Source organism: Mirounga angustirostris, unplaced genomic scaffold, assembly GCF_029215605.1.
Source record: "Mirounga angustirostris isolate CCGP_5_RB_7025 unplaced genomic scaffold, mMirAng1.0.hap1 SCAF_4, whole genome shotgun sequence".
NCBI lineage: Eukaryota > Metazoa > Chordata > Mammalia > Carnivora > Phocidae > Mirounga > Mirounga angustirostris.
Window position 1 is genome coordinate 144,476,070 of NW_026991712.1, and position 17,865 is coordinate 144,493,934.

At 43.2% G+C, this 17,865-nt stretch overlaps 1 protein-coding gene across 1 annotated transcript in view; it reads left to right on the plus strand.

Annotated features, from left to right (window-relative positions):
- The first annotated feature begins 4,046 nt into the window (after window positions 1-4,046).
- DAB1 (DAB adaptor protein 1) overlaps window positions 4,047-17,865 on the plus strand; it is a 282,080-nt gene continuing 268,261 nt past the window's right edge. The window contains exon 1 of the mRNA XM_054512854.2: window positions 4,047-4,133. The gene's annotated coding sequence lies outside the window, so the exon portion shown is untranslated. The remainder of the gene's footprint in view (window positions 4,134-17,865) is intronic.

The following is a 17,865-nucleotide window of genomic DNA, read 5'->3' on the forward strand; positions in this document are numbered from 1 at the left end:
AACGGAGCTTCACAAAGGTTTCATTTTTCCCAGTGTCTCATGGCTAGTGACCCAGGAAGCCAGTTCTGAAAAACCAAGCCTTCTGGGCAGAATTACTGCTAGATTGTTGTCTCCTTAAGAGCAAAGACCCTGTGGTTCTGCTTCCAGGGTCTGGCTCAGGCCTCCAGATCTTGCCCTCAACCTTTAACTTCTCTTTCCCCTCCCTTCTGTTCCATGCTAGCCCCCTTACTGCTTTTTGAAAATACTCCTTTCTGCCTCAGGGATCTGGGGCTTGCTGTTCCTGCCTGAAATGTTCTTTCCCCAGATAACTATCTGTACGGCCTGCACCTTTACCTTCGTAAGTTATGCCACGTAATCTCCATGAAGACACTCCTTTGACTACTCATTTAAAAAATCTACCCCTTCCCAGCACTTCCTCATTCCCCTCTCCTTCCTTATTTTCCTTCAGAGCATTTCCCAACATCTGCCGTACTGTATACTTATTCCTTGTGTTATTGTCTGCCTTCCTCCACTAGGACAAAAGCTGGAACCCCAGAACTGAACAGTGCATGGCAGACAGCCAGTAGTCAGTAAATGAAAGGACGTGTTGATGGAATGAGTAAAGAAATGCATCTGGAATAGAGGGGGCCTGGGTTTGAATGGCCTTTGCCCTGATGGTGTTGGTGGTAAAACACTTAACTGCTTCTCCCCATGTGATTGCACTTGCCAAACCCCTTCCCTGGCAGTCTCCGAAACTCTGTAATTGTGATCCCAGCTGTGTACTTTGTCCTTCCTTCTTTGTGGGGTGGCTCTGAGCTCCCACAAGGGCCAGGACAGCTGTCTCCAGGAGCTGTGCTTTGTAACATGACCACATGGGTAATGTAACATTTAATTTAATTTTTTTTTCATATCTGAGTAGAGCTCTTTATTAGAAATTAATTTGCTCAGGTTGTTAGGTTTTGTTTGCTTTTAGCATGCTGAGGTTATTTCCCCTGGGTCGGAGATGGTTCTCTGAGCTCTTTCTCGCCTGTGCCTCAAGTGCTGGGAAGATGCTTTCTAGATTGTCACTCTGTGAAGCTGAGTTTTGGTAAATTACATTTTGAACGGAGGGCTCCTTCTACAGTGTGTGCAAAAATCTTACCATCCTTTAATTCTTTTAAAGGTTCCTTATATGCATTTTGAAGTATTTCAAAAATAACTTGTTCTTAGAGCAGGAATCCTGTAAAAGTAATGATGTTAGAAATGGTCTAGGAATGTGAGATATGGAAGTGCTTTCTGCGATGTCGTGAATGGTATACACATTGGATCATAGTGTCAGAAATGGACAAGGGATCTGGTGACCTAGTTGTTCCATGTGATTTGCTACCTAGGTGACTTTGAGCAAACCATCCAATCTCTCTAAGACCTGTTTCTTCACTGCAAAATGAAGACTCCAGGCCGTTGGTTGAGGTGATACCCAAGGTCCTGTCCAGGTTTAAAACTCTAGGCTGGATGCCTAAAGACCTTGAACTTAACTTGGACACAGCCACTTACAAGCACTGGAGCTCTGTTTGCGCACCTGCATTCTCTGGAGCCCCAGTTTCTCATCTTTAAAATAACAATCAAGGTTCCTATTTTGTGTCTTTCCAAGGTTATTAAGAGAATTTTATTTGGACACACACGTGAAGTACTTTTTTAGCTGTAAATCCTATTAGAAGCGACTAACTTTATTATGATTTCATGGCAATGTGCCAACAAAATGGTGGGATAAAAGTGAAAAGATGAAAAGTCATAGCACATCATATTGGTTGTGCTTTTAAAATACTGGTTTTACATTTCACCTTTGAATTTTTTTTTTAATCCCCACCTTACATCTTAAGTTCTTGACTTGAGCTTGGGGAAGGGATTTGTAGCTTTCATGAAATTTTTCAAAGCAGTATTTGATATCCCTATTTTTTCTTAAACTCTGTACTTTTTTGTGGATGTTTCCTTCTGGAATTCCTGGGGGAAGAGATCTTTTCATGCTTCTTCTGATCATATATCCCTTCCTTCTTGGATGGATATTAGTTGGTAATACCTAGAGAATCACAGGTGTTCAGTGAATGACTATTTGCAGGACTAGCTGGTTGCCTTCTGGACACCACCAGTTAATGGGGGCCTAATCAAGACTGGCTCACTTTTTATACCCAATCAAAAATCAGGAGTAATTCATTTATCAGTTTGGCTCTTGGAAGCCATTGAGTATTAATTCTGTTATCTTTATCTTGATCTTTGTATCCTTCAAGAATACTCCTAATTTATACTGTAAATTTGAATAACCAAAGGCTGAAGTTCATCATTTCTGGGGAAACACATCATGACTGGGGTCAGTGGCCCCACAGTCCTTGCCCCTGGTGGCAATGCGAAGGTACAGAGATTCAGCAGATGGGGAATGGAGGAGTGGCCTAGAGTCAGCACATAGATTAAGAAGTGTGTTGTTGCCATTGGGACCCCGGAGCAGGGAGGGTTGGGACCCACTAACATACCACCAACAGAGCCTGCCCTCTCACTGTCTCCCTACCCTGGCCCCTACTCTCCTCCCCAAGATACTAATTTTAACCCTAGAGCTGGTAATCTGTAAGGAAGCACATAATACAGATTCGGGAGTCAGGTATTTGCAAGATACAAAAAAAGATCTTAGAATCCAGAAGACATGGATTCCATCCTCTTTTCCACCCTTTCTAGCTGGGGAAACCTGTGGCCCATCTCCTCTCCTTGTCTAGCCGTGGTCAAACAGGGACTGCAAGGCCTACCTTACTGGGTTGTTAAGAAGATGAAATGAGTGTGCACAAAGGAAGGTACTTGTGGAACTGTGAGGGTCATTGGGAAGGAGATGTCAAACAAATGCACAGATGAAGGGGAGACCCGAGGGCACCCTCCTAAGCAAAGCTGGAGATCCTTTCTTTTGACTACTGCTGGGTTCTGCTAAGGCATCTTGTCTTCCCATCAAATGAACATGGGAGGTGAGTGTGGAATGGAGGCTGCCAGTTCTGTGGGCCTCAGGCCTCCACCTCCACACAGAACTCGCACCAGCTCACCTTTGCTACCTCGAAGAGAAGACAAAAGGAATTAATGATGAAATGTCAGGGGCTTTTAGAAATATTCACCATGTCATGTTACAGACACGTAGTGTTGGATGTACTGAGCTGCCACAGTTGTATTATTAATCATTTTGTTGTGTTCATTATTAGTCATAAAGACTTTAACCAGAGTCCATTTTTAAAATAATCTTGTTGGATATGCTTAAGAAAATGAGCATAATATTTCTTTTAAAACTTTGTAGAAGAGAATGCTACCCAGCATCCTCATACTTGGCAAGCTGAAATTAATCTAAACTGTTTCCCAAATTTACCAAGTGCTTGCCTGAATAGACAAGGAGCCTGGGGGTATTTCTTGTGGGAGTGATGAGTTGTGAATCCCAATATGAGACGTGCGTTAAAAAAAAAAACAAAAAAAAACAAAACCAAAAACGTGTCTGTTTAAAGAGGGAAGAGAAGCTTCTGAATATATGGCAAAACAGGTTATTTTTAAACTGAGGAAAAATAGGATTGTGGGGATTTCAAAGATTCTGTGATTTTATTTATTCCGTGATTTATTTTTGTGGGACTTTTTTTTGCATCTCATCCATATTGCCAGGGCAAGAGGATATATGAGAGAAATAGAAGACTGTCCGTGCCCTCCGAGCCTTCATGCTCATGAAGGGACAAGATACGGCTAGATAACAGAATGATGACTTATGCAAGGCAGGAGGGTTTGATGGAAACGTTGTGTTGTTTAGAGTCAGGTGCACTTGGGTTCTAGATCCGAATCTACCCTGGAAATGGGACCTGGGGCTTGGTGTTTCATCAATTCTGTGCCTCAGTTTCCACTGCTACAAAATGGGGATAATGCTCCTTACCTTCCCAGATTGTAAAGATTAATGAGATGAGGCATGTATAACACTTAGCAGAGACCACGGCATACAGTTGACTCTGTTCTCCTTTCCCCCTTCTTCCTTCCATGTTTTGCTGCCACAAGGAGACGGGAGTTAGGAAGTTCCTGAGGAGTTTTGAAGAATATGGGCTGTGACGACGTTTTTTGTGGAGGAGCGTCTTCCCTTGGACCTTGAACTGGCTCTCTTCTGCTTGCCCTTCCAGGTGTCCTCCCTGCTCTTTTCTCCCCACCCCCCTCCCTTCACAAGGCTCACTGCGTGGACTGCATCCACGGGCCGCCTGGCCCCCTCACCTCTTCTCCCAGTAGCCAACGCTGAGTCCCAGCAGGAGGCCAGTGGGAAGGAGGGAGTGAAGTCTTTATGGTTTGATCCACTTTTTGGCATTCTTCTGGCAGAGTTGACTGGGGCCTGCTATCTCCTAGACTGAAGGTCACCACTCCTTTTAAGGCAACTGTCTCTACCTTCCTTTCTGGTTCCAGTCACCTCTCCCTTCTTTCACCCCTTCAGGCCCAGGAGAAGGGAATAGCTCTGCTATCCTGTCCCTGGGCTACTGCAGTGTCCTGTGGGGTTTCCACTGAACGCAGCTTACCCTTGTGTAAATAATCTCTTTACTCTTCTGGAAGTTTGGCATCGACTGACGGATGCTGCCTCAGAGTGCGTGCTGAGTTGGAGGAGGCGAGGAGGTGCGTGCAGTCTTGGATGATCAAGGTGTGCCCTGGGGTCTGACCCACCCAGTGTGGCTGTAGCCCTTGGTCCCAGTGAGGAGGAGCACCTGAGCTGGGAGTTTGGGGAGGCAGGCCGGACTGGAGCCCGAAGGTCAGGTTACGTCAGCGTATCAGATTTCATACCCTAGCAGAAAGAGTTTTAGGTCATTGTTTCCGGATTCATTTGACAGGTACGTATTGAAAAACTGATAGGCATATAGTATAGGAAATATCAGAAAATTTCCCCTTTTCCTTCCAAAGAATTAAATGCAAATGAAATCGTGGGAAGGGAAAGCAAACAATATGCAATGAGTGAGTCCATCCTGTAGTACCAGGCAATTTGCGTACATTATCTTATTTATTCTGCTCAGCAACCACTAGGGGTAAGGATTCCCAGCTTTACAGAGATAGAATTTGAGGGTCAAAGATGTCAAGGGATTTGCCAAAGGTCACACATCTGGGACTTCATGGTGCCATGATTTGAAAACCCAAGGCAAGTCTGTGGGACTGTGATGTTCGTGGTTTTTTTTTTTTTTTTTTGTCTTTGTCAGCTACACAATATGAATCGTGATGTCTTTAAAGGTTCAGATGAGAGATATAGATAAGTACTCCTCAGGCCCTTCATTACAGGCCGTCCTAGTAAGGTCACACACAGCAGGGAGGAAGGGAGGAGTTTCTCTGCAATCTCCGAACAGACACACAGGCTGGCCTCCCGGGGACGGGGTGGGTATGAGCTCATAACAGGACCGATCCTGGCTCTCTCTCAGGACTCTGTTGTCTTCTTCCCATTGCACAGGCCATTGTTCACTCCCTGCCATGGGGTGCCCTCAGTGACTACTTCTACTGAAGATGATCTGTGTCTCTCTCTTAATTATATATATATATATATATATATTTCTACTTGGAGGCTTCTGTTTATCATTACTTGGGCTTACTCATCCCTGGTGCTCAGTCATTCCCTTGCTGCCTCCTGGCTTCTCCCTGTGCATCTTTTCCCTCCTGGTCCCATTACCACTGGACAGAATCTGTATTAATGAGATCAGATTCTTGAGAGAGATAATATGCATATCTTCTCCTATATCTGCTTTGGATATAACTCTCCTTTGTCAGGCCAAGTCGTGGCTGCTGTCAGCCAGTGAATTGTCCTTGGCTGAGGAATTGACTCCTGGTGCAATCAGCTGGGATTTGGATTAGATTTGGAGTGGACATCTGTTGGGCCCATTCTGTCTACCCCAGTCTACCCTCTGGCCCCCAAAGGTTCATATCCAGCCCAAATGCAGACTACGGGCAAGGTGTCTCCAGGGTCTCATCAGTTCAGAACCTCAAATCTCATCGAGACCTCATCTGTTCAAAAGCCCAAATTCTTAGGATCTAGATCACCTAAATCATATTCTGATGAGCAGGTCATGGGCATATGGGCATTTTTGGGTGGGGGTGGGGTGGGGAGGTATTTTCCCACCTACCAGCAGCACTTACCATCACGTGATAAGCATTTTATATGGCTTATGTCACGTGATACCCTCCCTGTATTGGCTGTGTATTCTCAGAGTCCTCTTATTTTGCAGTGAATGCGTTCAAACTTGGGGGTTCAGTGCTGGGCCCAAACCCAGGGACTAGGGAGTGGGGCCATGGTTGGCCCTGAAGATGCTTCTGCTTTCCAGATTTTGCTGCCCTTTCGAACCACCTGGGGAGCTTTTAAGCATCCCGGTGGGCAGGTGGCCCCTCACAGCAGTTAAATAAGAGTCCCAGGATGGCAGACAAGCGCCAGTGGTCTTTCCAGCTCCTGAGGTGATGCCATCGTGGGGCAAAGTTTGGGAGCCTCTGCTCTGTCCTGCCTCTGTCCTCAGTAGAGGCCGCTGTGCCAAGGGAAAGGGTACCCGTGGTCAAGGAAGCCTTCCCCGTGGAGGCGAGTTTGAACTGCCATCCCGAGGAGTGTCGAGGGGATTGCACGGAGAAGAAATAGCTTTCCGTGTTGGTGATTTGCTCAGTGTTTGCCAAGTGTGATTGAATTTTTATGTGTCTGTGAGAAGGTTCAAATAAACACATTCACAAATCAGGAAACAAACAAAAACGAGCTCCTTTGTCAGCACATCCATCCCTATTTATGGCTTCAGGAAAACATAGCCCCACCGGTTATCACTGTTGTGTGTACTTTTTGTGAGGGAGATAATTGTGGAAATTGGGTTGCTTCCAGTCAAGTGCAGATCCTTTTGTGGGGAAAATTTGAGCCATCCGTGTATCCCATTTTACGGTAATTGAGATTGAACTAGCAAATCATTAGTGAAGCAAAGGAAGACGATGGGCCCTTCCCCCCCCCCCAAAAGGAAGGTGGTAAAATGAGTTGTTTGAGAGAGAGAGAAGAATTAAAATAGGACGTCAGGGAAGGGAGAAAGCACGGCACCCCTCTCTTGGCTCCCCGGGCAGGGAGAAGGTGGCACTTGTTGGCAGCCAGCGCGAAGGGCTGCCACGGGAGGACCCCACTGACAGTGCCTGTGAGCTGGACAGCTGGACAGACAGCCGGACAGCCGCTGGGATGTGCACAGCTTCCAGGGGAGCCCTGCCCGGGACCTCCCGACAGGCCGGGCAGCTCGGCGACGTGGCGCACACTTGCTGGGCTCCCCACTCACGGATGGCCATGGTCGGCTCGGAAGATAATGGAATGCAGCTGGGGGAAAGGAGAGTGAATAAGGGCAGTACGTAGTGCAGGTAAATCAGCGCGGGAAGCTGCCAGATGAGGCATTTGTTTATCTGGAACCCCCTTCACTGGGAGGGCCTCATTAAATACTTGTCCTCGCTTCCCACAGGACCCAGGGAATAGCAATAGTTGTGCGTTACTCAAACACGCTGCGGAGGGACCGGGACGGCAGACAAGAGCTTTCAGTTTGTGAGGAGCAAAGAAGCAATGTGGCCCGCCGCCCTTTTGGCTATTGGGGTTAAAGGGAGGAATGGTGTCCCAGCTAACATGCACACAAGGAAGGGGCCCCATGGGGAGGAGCGTTGGGGAAGAGGGATGAGGGCCACCTGAGGCCAGTGCGTGTGGTTGGGGGCGTGTAGCGGCCGCCAGGCCCTGATGTGTGTCTCTCTGTACCGCCAGCATGGAGCCCAGGGGCCGCTCTGCACACAGTAGGCGCTTAGGAAATGTGCGTTGAAATGATTGGATTTCTGGAAACTGTGATTTAATGGCTGCGTGCTGAAGGAATTGGGGATATTTGCTTCTTTTTTTTTTTTTTCTGAAGATTCATTTATCTAGAACATACTTGGAAAGGAAATTTGAAGAGTATAAGCTTTTATACTTACCAGGTCCATTGCTAAACCTCCCCTGGCTTGCTTCCCCTGCACTCAGTATCGTTAGCCTCTAGTCCCCGTGTGATTCCTGGGCCAGCATCATCTTGAAAGGACCTGAACGAGATCAGTCACTCCCACTAAACCACTGTAGTGGCCCCCTGTCATCTGCCCAGTCATCGACCCCATCAAGGAATAATTTTCAAAGCCTGCACCCTGTACCAGGGTATGGATTCTTATGTATAAATTTACATGCATGTGCTGTTAATCTGCAAATTTAAGAAATAGTTAAAACTATTTCCCTTTTTTTTTTAGATAAAAGTAGTTTTAAGTAGTTATTGCAGAGTTTGAGTTTTTCACTCTAGTGGACTTTCTTGAGCGCTCCCTGGGCTGCATGTTCCCCCGTTTAAAGACAGTGGGGCTCGGTGTGCCTGGGTGGCTCAGTTGGTTAAGCGACTGCCTTCGGCTCAGGTCATGATCCCATGGTCCTGGGATCGAGCCCCACGTCAGGCTCCCTGCTCAGCGGGGAGCCTGATTCTCCCTCTGCCTGCTGCTCTGCCTACTTGTGTTCTCTCTCTATCTCTCTGTCAAATAAATAAATAAAATCTTAAAAAAAAAATAAATAAATAAAGACTGTGGGGCTCACTGGATCCCCATTTTACAGATGAAGAAATTGGGGCTGAGAATGTTTAAGTAACTCATGTGCCTAAAGGCGTATAGACAATCAGTGGTAGAGTCAGGCCTGATTCCAACCCAGCCTCTGGGACAGGTTACTGCTTTAGGTTCTTCCACCTACTGATAACGTTTTTGTAGAATCAGAGGTGAGAATTTTAGAGGTTGGGTGGACGTGGGGCCCCAAGTAATGAAAACACTAATGGGATTATTTTAGGTTTATACAGCTGTTTTTTTCTGATACTCTTAAAAGAGTTTATGTAATGAATGTTCATGGTGCAATAAATACTTAATGAAACTATATGATCCATTAGTTAAATGAAATGTTCGTAAGTATACTTTGTTGCTGTCACATAAATTCCATTAATATTGCTGAAACCTGGTTCTGACTTCTGTTAGCTTTGAGTTTGATTAAAGAAACACATTTTGTTCCTCCTATCATCCCCTTACTGAAGGTTGACCGATACCTGAATAATAACAGTGCTTGCTGTCTGGAACATACCATTTTATGTTCCCGAAAGTGCTTTCACATAACTTTCATGTATTCCCATTCACTTAATTCCATGAGTCATACCCAGCATCATCCCATTTTACAGATGAATAAACTGATAAACCATTTATATGTTTTTTTTTAATTCTAGAAGATTCTAAGAAAAGCCCAACTACCAGATAGCTGTAGAGTAAGGTCCCACTTACTTATTTTTCATTTCAGAAAAAAAAAAAAAAAGAAAGCATGCTTTATTCATAGAGAATTTAAAATGACTTGGGTCACATTGTTTTGAGCATATTTGAAAGCCATACTACTAAATTATGCTTTAGTATTATGCTTACAGCATAAATGAAGAGCCACTGAAAATTCCGTTTTTTTTTTTTTTTTTTTTGTAGGGACAGTTCTGATACTAATGTCCATGATACCACACAGTGTTGCTTTTATGAAAGCTCCTTTTCATTCTCCATTTCTGTTTCAAAGGGGAAAAAAAGGCTTTATTTAAGCATGAACCTTGTGAAACTTAGAAATGATCACATTTCCTTCTTTGCTTTGGCTGCTAGGAATCTCATAGACAGGTTTATAGCCTCTCTTCTGCGACTTTACAGATTTTTCTGGTGCTCTATCCTGGTTTCCACCCTCACCTTCATTTCCAATTATTTGTTTCCCTTTATTCCACTTTTCCTCATTTATTTATTTTATTCTGTTACAGAGAATGGCTTTCTAGAACGCTTTCCTGCAAGCTGAAATTCTTTTTATTTTTTTATTTTTTTGTAATGGGAAATAAACATAACCCAACAAGCCACAATGAAGGTCTCAGGCCAAGAGAGGTCTCTGACCTCTGATTTTTCTCCCCTGAACACACACCGCATGGCAAAACAGCCTTGGGTGGGTCTATGGTGGGTGGTTAATCTATGCACTTTGTAGCCTTCAGAGTTTTAAAACCAGTGTATTATTTTTCTTGAAGGTTTTGGTCCAAACGGGGTAGTTCTGTGTTTGTTGTGGGAATGGCGGTCTTTCATCAGTAGTGAGGGATGCAGTCTCCCTGACCAGCCTTCCACTAAAGCTCCTGTAACATTTGTTCTTCTCACACCTCCAGCGGATTTTCATAAATGTTGCCTTTGGGTTCCAGCAAAACCTCACTCTTATTTTATTATCCCTGAAGAGAACCAATGTGCAGAATGAGCAAACTTCGGGCATTTTCCAAATGGGCTAGATCACATCAGGTAGCCCTTGACATATTTTTTAAAAAAAGGGAAAGTTCTGACTGGCTGAATCTATAGCCCCACAGATGGAGAGGGAGAGGATGCAGGGAAGGCTGGCTTTGGCCAAATAATGAAAGGAGCTTGCTGTGATCTATGGGGCAGGTAGATGAAAAGTCTTGGTGGCCAAATTCCTGGCACAGAGGCAGAGTATGAAGAGGATGTCCAGAGCTCGGGAAGAAAAAGGCCTGCTCAAAACAACCTTGGTCCAGAGGCTTCTGCCAAGTCAGGCAGTCTGGGCAGATCCAAGGTGAAGTTGGAATCTGTAATAAAAATTGATAGCCATAAACTAATTTTAACCTCAGCTAGCCCTGGGAATTAGGAAGCATGCTATCTAGGGAGCTGGAATGGGCCTCAACTTAAAAGTGAGGCCGGAACTGGCTTTGTGACATACCTTTGTGTGCCAGCATCTGAGCTGGGCTTTTCAAAAACTTTTTTTTTTTTTTTAAATTTAGAAATGATCTCAAAATTACAGGATAAGGTTTAAAAATTATACCTTTAAAGGCTACAAAAACTGCCATACCCTTTACTTAAATTCACTTACTGCTAACATTTTATCCCATTAGCTTTATTATTTGTGTATTCTCTATGGATATGGATATATATACACACACATTCATGCATGTACATATATACAAGTATATGATATATACAAGTGTATGTAAGGTGCACATATCTTAGTCCTTTATTCCTAAGAATCAGGATATTCTCTTCCATTACCATAGGAAAATCATCAAATTGAGTAAATAACATTGATGCAGTATTTTTACCTAATATGCCATTTATATTCAAATTTGTCCATTGGTCCAGTAATTCCTTTTGTAGTATTTTCTCTCTAGTACAGGATCTTCTGCAGTTGTTGCGTTTAGTTGTTATATCTATTTATTTACTTTACTAACATTTCCCCAGCTTCTTTGTCTTTTGTTACTGTATTTTTGAAGGGTACAGTCTCCCTCCTCCCCTCCACCCCCCCAATTTTTAAATGCATGATGTGATTAGATTCCAGGCCAGAATACTGCATGGTAGTGATGTATTCTCTTGAGGGTATTCCATCATGTCCATCTGCCCCTGCTTGTGGGTGTTCATTTGGATAAACTAATCGAGGTGGTGTTCAATTTTCCATGGTGTAATCACACATTTTCCCCTTGCAACTATAAGCAGTAAGTGGGAAGACACTTGAAGACCTGCAGATGTCTTCTCATCAAAACTTTCCTGGGATTTAACATTTATGGATGGTTCTTGCCTAACAAAGCCTCATTCTGATGGGCTTCAAAATGTTGGCTTTATGCCCCATACCCACTCTGTATATCCCAGATAGTACCTGTTCTACTCTAAGCAAGACAGCCTTCCCTCCTTCCTCCTTTTATCTGTTATCAGTATGGATTCATGGATTGTTGTTTTTTTTTTTCCAGTGGTTTATTATTTATTACCATCCTTAAATGACATTGGTGTTTAAATTATTCCAGATTGGGCCAATGACTGCACCTCCGAGATGGCTTCTGTATCCTTGTGACATGCCCCCATCCACTTGTGTTTGTCTTGAGCACTTCCTTACTTGCTGGAGTAACGAGGTATTTCAGGCTCATCTTGCACCTGCCGCACCCCAGCTCTGAAATCAGCCAGTTCTCCAAGAACCCCTGGTTCCTTTTACTAGGGAATAGTAGTAAAAAAACAAAATTAAGGTATTAGGCATCATGATGTTCCTTGGGTATCTTTGTTCCTAGACCCGGTCAGTGGACAGAGCTAGGAGATGTATGCATATAAACGCACGTATGTGTACATACATACACAGATGCATGCGTATTTCACAAATCATGATTTTGCTGGAAATCTCCCATTTCCAGTCTATCCCCACAGTATTCTTTCCTGGTTTCTCCCTTTCCATAATTTAATGTCTCCTCTTTCATAGTGAGAACTGGACTCCAAGAACATCAAAGCATTTACCCCTTCGTTCAACACTGTAATACATTTAAAATAGTTTTGTAATTTGCCCAAAACACTACCAAACAAAACAAAACAAAACAAAAAAACCCACTAAAAGGAGTTTGGGGGTTGTTTGCAGTTCCCCCTTCTACAAGCCTGCCCAAGACTGAGAGTAAACAGTCAAATTCTGTGTTCATGAATTACTTGGATTAGTTCTTTCTCATCCCTTCAGAGACTGTGTTTGTGATGTTCATTTGAGATACAATTGGATTAATTTGTCTCAGTCCACTTCCAGTCTGAGCCTCCCCCCGCCCCCGACTTCTCACCCCTGTTAATTTAATTTGATTTTTTCAGGTATGTAGAACCGTAGGCTTCCAAATAGGGGCAATAATGCAGAAAGCTGTACTCAGAAGTATCACCCTCTGCCACATCCTTCTACCGGGTCACCTGGTCATTCCACTACCCAGATGTCCCTGTGTAAAAAAACGATGTCCTGGTGCCCTGCCTTGTCCATTCTGTGTTCTTTATGTAAAGACAAGCAGATTTATGACTCTTTTCTTAAGTGCCCAGATCTCATTGATCTTCTAAATCTTACATTCTTGGGGGTGGTTTTTCCATTTCACTGATGAGGAAACAGGCTCTTCGGCTGGACGGTTACAAACTCTTGTGCCTTGTTAATAACCTGTTTTAGGTGCTTTATAGTTTGGATGAAGCTGATTAAGATGCCCAAGTTCTGGGCGCCTGGGTGGCTCAGATGGTTAAGCGTCTGCCTTCGGCTCAGGTCATGATCCCAGGGTCCTGGGATCGAGTCCCGCATCGGGCTCCCTGCTCCTTGGGAGCCTGCTTCTCCCTCTGTCTCTAATGAATAAATAAATAAAATCTTTAAAAAAAAAAAAAAAAGATGCCCAAGTTCCAAAACACGCAGGTAGTAGCATGCAGCTTTTAATCCCAGAGTCTGGCTTCTGGGAAGACTGCCTCTTCATCTGTGTTGTGAATCTGGTTTTATCCTTTTGGAATGGAATTTGCAGTGTTCCTAGCATTATCACAAAGGCTTAAATCTGGGTGTGGGGCCTGGGTTGGAGGTTTTCTTGTTTTGTTTTTGTTTAATTTAGGTGAAATGCACACAAAATAAAATGAACCATTTTAACGTGTACAATCCATGGGTATTTATTACATTGATGATGTTGTACAACCACTGCCTCTATTTACTTCTGAAACCTTTTTAGCGCCCCCAAAGGCGATCCTGCACTCATGAAGTGGTCACCCCCCCTTCCCTGTTTCCCTTAGTACTTGGCAACCGCTGATCTGCTTGCCATCTCTCTATGAATGTATTTATTTTGGGTCATTCATATAAATGGAGTCATACGGTGTGTTTGCGTTTAACTTCCTTCATTTGGCCTACAGTTGTCAAGGTTCATCCACGTTGTAGCATATATCAATGCTCCATTCCTTTTTATGGCCGAATAATATTCCACTGCATAGATAGACCACATTTTGTTTTTCCAGCTGATGGACATCGGGGAGGCTTCTCAGGGAAAGTGGGGAGAAGAGTGGTTTTTACCCTGCCCTGTGCTCTGCTACTTATTAGCCATGTGATGGGGGACCAGTTACCAAACCAGCTTCTGCTTTTCTTTGTTAAATGAAAACTAATAATAAAACCTAACTTTTCAAGTGGCTGAAAGGTTGAGTAAAAGAAGATCATAGTATCATACCTGGCAAATAGTGGGCCCTCCTAAATGCTAGCTGTTCTCCAGTAGGGTCTTATGAGAGGGATGGGTAGGGGGGAGAGAAAGCACAAATTTGTGTTACAGTGGGTTTTTAGTATGTGTTCTGTTATGGATGCTCAAACCTTTATGCTGCCTTTTTTTTTTAAGGCCTGTGTGTTTTCTCTGCTTTGTGGTTTGGTGTTTTTGTGCCCCCCTCTCCCAAACTGCCCCCCCAGCCCCCCCCCAAGTCACTGAACACAGGATTTTACATTTAGAAGCAGTTCACTAGACAGGATGTCTGTAGTGGAATGTTACATAATTCACATTTAGATTTGAAGAGCTCATTATAAAAAACCTGACACACTTCAGGAATATTAAATTACCGCAGATTGTGTGGAGCAAAGAAACATTATTGAAGCATTTCAAAATTCTAGGCAAGCCTGAATTTAACTGATAGGGTTTCACAGCTTTTACTGGGGGAAAATGATTTGAGTTGTCACATGGTTTCTGGCCCTTGGGGGACTTTAATCTCCTTAATTACAAAGAAACGAATTTCTTAAATAATTTGGAGTTACTTCACAGCATTTTCCCAACCTCTGGCTTTTGGAAAATTAAAGGGGATGCCAGGACCCAGGCTATGGTAGGTTCTCTCCTTACTGCAGCTTCCTTATTTAAAGTTTTATTTGAAATGATGTTGGTTTCTTTTCATTATTGGTATCAGGGTGTACTTCAGAAATTCACAAGTAATGCTTTATAACACTTGAACACAGTCACATTTTGTTGAACAAGCAGTGCTTGTTCAAGATACCCACAGAATAGGGAGAGGTGCTGTATTGTGCTTTATAAAGTTGAAGAGGAAAAAAATGGCCCAGTTCCCATCCAGTTTTATATATGAACTTTAAAGAATGCTTGAAATTGTGTAAAATCTATATATTTCAGCTCATTTTACTATTTATATTAAATTTGTATTATTTCCATCATCCAGCATGATGGAAATATCTATAGATTCTGTCTCTTCCTGCAGTGTCTTTAAAGGGGAGACATAACCTACCTTAGTTTCTTCTTCTGTAAAGGGAAGGTAATGGTATGGACTTGTGGTCACACACCGCCACGTGACCTTGAGCTGTTAACACAGAAAATTATTAGCACCTCATCTTAATATTAAGTGCTTTCCAGGAGGTGTGCCAGGTACTCTTCCAAGCATGTGACATGTGTAGTCGAACCTCATTTCCACAGCTCCAAGTTACCCCCATTATACCGATGGAGAAACGGAGTCAAGGAGGGGTTGAGTAACTTCCTCAGTATCACATTGCTTATAAGTGGCTGAAGCTATGGATCCGGCCAAAAAGCAGATCATAGTATAAGTAGGGAGAGATTCCATTTAAGAGAGAGACCAGAAAACCTTTCTGCCTATACTTTTTTGAACTCAACCTTGAGGGGTCAATAGAATGTCAAGTGAGACTTGAGGAGAAAGATTGAAGAGAAAGGTAGCAGTACAAGTTACAGTTGCAAAGATGAGGAAGTACATCCCCTCCCTACTAGACTTACATTTCCTTTTATTAGTTGGGCTGTTCATTGCAAGGCTCCTTGCCTTTGCATAGCTGATCCTTCTGCCAGAAACAACCATTCATTCATTTTTTATACATGTATTTATTGAGTGCCCATTGGTCCTTTCTCTTATTATCTACTTGGCATAAGAATCGTTCTTCAAGACCCCACAGTATAGGGCTCCTTCTCTGAGAAGTTTTATTGACTCTTCCAAGCAGAGGTGAGTATTTGCTTCTTTTCTTTTTATTAACATATAATGTATTATTTGTTTCAGGGGTACAGGTCTGTGATTCAACAGTCTTGCACAATTCACAGCGCTCACCATAGCACATACCCTCTCCAATGTCCATCACCCAGCCACCCCATCCCTCCCACCCCCCGCCACTCCAGCAACCCTCAGTTTGTTTCCTGAGATTAAGAGATCATAGGGGAAGGGAGGGAAAAATGAAACAGGACGAAACCAGAGAGGGAGACGAACGGTAAGAGTACTTGCTTTTTTGTGCCCCAGTATACCCGGTGTTTGTGTGTGTTAGTTCCAGTTGTGTGTATTACAGTTCCTTACATGACTGACATCTCCATTAGACTGAGCATCTTTGACAACAGGAATAAAGAATCCGTACTCTTAGCCAGGACTGTTGCACAGTGGATGTCTGTTGACCTGAATGAGCCAGCATTTGCACCTGGCCCATTGTAGGTCCTTCATAGATATTTGTTGCAATGAAATGATCGGTATTAATAAAATTATGTCCATGTACGGCCAAGCGTTGTGGCTCTGTCATCTCCCATGGAATGTTGTCTTCTGTCAGGGGAGAGGTTAGGAAGGGGGTGAGGGCTAGTGGTGTGGTGCAGACAGATGGCGTAAGGGTGGCAGGGAAGGTTCTCGTTTTCTGTGTTTGATTTCATGGACCCCATTCTAGGAAGGCAGTTTTGCATTTTCCTTAATTGTAGCTTTAGTTCCTATTGTAGAGACATCTTTCATTCAGGGCCATCATCCTTTTAAAAAAATCACTTGTTAACAAATAAATAAACCAAGTATCTTTGGCTAAGGTGGGAATTTCCCTATTATTGGGCCTTCCTATAATTTTACTAATTTTATTTTTTTTAATCTAAGTATAATTAACACACAGTGTTATATTAGTTTCAGGCGTACAATATAGTGAGTCAACTATTCTCAGTGCTAATCGTAGTAAGTATCTTAATCCCCTTCACCTATTTTACCCATGCTCCTCCCCACCTCCCCCCTGGCAACCCCACGTTTGTTCTCTGTATATAAAAGTGTGTTTGTCTCTTTTCCTCTTTGTTTTGTTTTCTTAAATTCCACATATGAGTGAAGTCATGTGGTATTTATCTTTCTCTGACTTATTTCACTCAGCATTATACCCTCTTGCCATTTGTAACAACATGGACACATCTAGAGGATATAAAGCCTTCCTATAATTTTATGTGGCTTTTTTATTAGACCTTCTAGTTAAGCCTTCTTTGGTTATCATGATTAAGAGGTTCGGTTTACTGTTCTTTTTGAGCAGAAACTCACATTCAGGGTCAGCCTTTTTGGATTCAACCATTCTGGGTCTGTGGGATGAGCTCAGAAATGGCTGCACAGTTTGAAGGTCTATTTCCAGTAGCTTTATCTCCATTTTCTTTAAAAAATGAGATAACTAGTGAAATGTTTATTTTATTTTTTTTTAAAGATTTTATTTATTTATTTGACAGAGAGAGACACAGCGAGAGAGGGAACACAAGCAGGGGGAGTGGGAGAGGGAGAAGCAGGCTTCCCGCAGAGCAGGGAGCCCGATGCGGGGCTTGATCCCAGGACTCTGGGATCATGACCTGAGCCGAAGGCAGACGCTCAACGACTGAGCCACCCAGGCGCCCCTGAAATGTTTATTTTCAGCTGAACTCTTTGATATAACTATCAGATAGATGGTCACTGGGAAAGGCAGTTGACTCTACACAGGAAATACATTCATTCAATTTAACTGAAATCAAATGAGATAATGTATGTGAAGCAGTAGCTGAGGGCAAAGTATATAGTAAGTGCATAGTAAATACTAGCTGTAATTGAAGTGGTTGTATTATCATTATTATCATTATCATCTCTTCCCAGCACAGAGTCTGGACTTAATAGTACCTAGTAGTGTGCAATGCATATTTATTAAAGAAAGAAAAAATGGAACGTGTGGCTGCCTGCTTCTTTTCTTTTTCTCCCCACGTTAAATGCTTGTCTGCTCTTATAGCTGAGGAAAAAGCTGGAAAGTTTCTCAGCCCCATTTGTCACCTTACCCTTGGAGCCCAATTGTATGTCAACTCCATGTCCCCTCAGATGCCTGGCAGTGAAGGGACAGACCACAGG